The sequence below is a fragment of the Eulemur rufifrons genome, chromosome 7 (genome assembly GCF_041146395.1).
Source record: "Eulemur rufifrons isolate Redbay chromosome 7, OSU_ERuf_1, whole genome shotgun sequence".
NCBI classification, from domain to species: domain Eukaryota; kingdom Metazoa; phylum Chordata; class Mammalia; order Primates; family Lemuridae; genus Eulemur; species Eulemur rufifrons.
In genome coordinates, this window is record NC_090989.1 from 273,761,048 (window position 1) to 273,762,345 (window position 1,298).

Sequence of the window (1,298 nt, forward strand, 5' to 3'; positions counted from 1 at the left end):
ATCTTTAAAGTGGTCATCAAAATTACAGCTACTTAGAAGCAAAATTAAGAAATTAATTGAACATGGAGCCTGATTTAAGATCGTACAACTCTTTCATAACTTCAGTTAATATTATTTTTGGTTTTTGAAACAGCCTCATGGTTCTCATTGATTTACTTTACATTAAGTCAGTGTCAGAAATGTGAACATAATTTATTTTGGTTAAAGACACTTTAAATCCTTTACCAGGTTACGGTTTCCTTTGATAAAAGGGGTTTGCTGCTAAAGGAAGTTTGAAAACCACTGATGAGTACAAAGGGCACTGGGTTCACGATCACTAGGCAAGTGGCCTACTATTGTGCAGATCTCAAGAGATGATACAGTTTAAAAGGCTCAAAGTCCGTGGAACTGTGGTTTCCTCCTGCTCACTCGAGCCAGTGTTTTACAACATGTTGTGGTTACAAACACCCAATCGATTCCCCTCACTTATACTGAAATTTAGATCAGATAGACCAAAGTTTAAGTTTAGGGCCTGCTTGGGTATGAATGGAAGGGCAAATGAACTTCGACAGCCTTGAAAAGCTCTGATCTACCTGTAAGATGACCAATGGTGGTGGTGTGTGGGGGGCGGTGGAAGCAGGCAGTGTCAGTGTCACATGAAGACACACTGATACACCTTCGGAGTCTTTGGCATTCGACAGATCTGGCTTTGAATCCCAGCTCTGCTCCTTTCCAACCGTGTGACTTTGGCTAAGTTTTAACCTTTGAGCCTTGGTGTCCTAATCTGTAAAATAGGGATAATACTTATCTGTCAAGCTATTTTGAGGACAAAATGATAGAATATATGTACAAGTATTTGAGCACAGGGCCAAGTGACTGATGCACCGTGAATGGTAGCCATTAATTCAAGACAGTTCTTCAAAAGTCAAACGTTACAGGTAAAACCCTTTGGTTTTCTATCATTATTTCTCTCTTTTTAAGTAGAGGGTATGTCTGCGTGATTATCTGGGTGACAGGAAGTGGGTTCTCGTTCCATCTGGCAAAGGGAAAGGAAGCCAGCCAAAGCTTTGGGGGGATGCATGATCTCAAAGTCCCCAGGGAAAATGCGTGGTCTGGTACACAAGAGGGAGCCTGGACACAGGAGATGGCAGATGGACCACTGTGGTCTCTCCCCTTCCTCTGGTCCACAAAGAGCACATGAAGCAGCCAAGGCAGCCAGCTCAGAACTAGAGGATCTGCTGTCCCACTTCTGAAAACTGAAACCCACATATACCAAATGCAAATAGAAACAGACTCTCACCCAAAGAAAATTAGCTAAA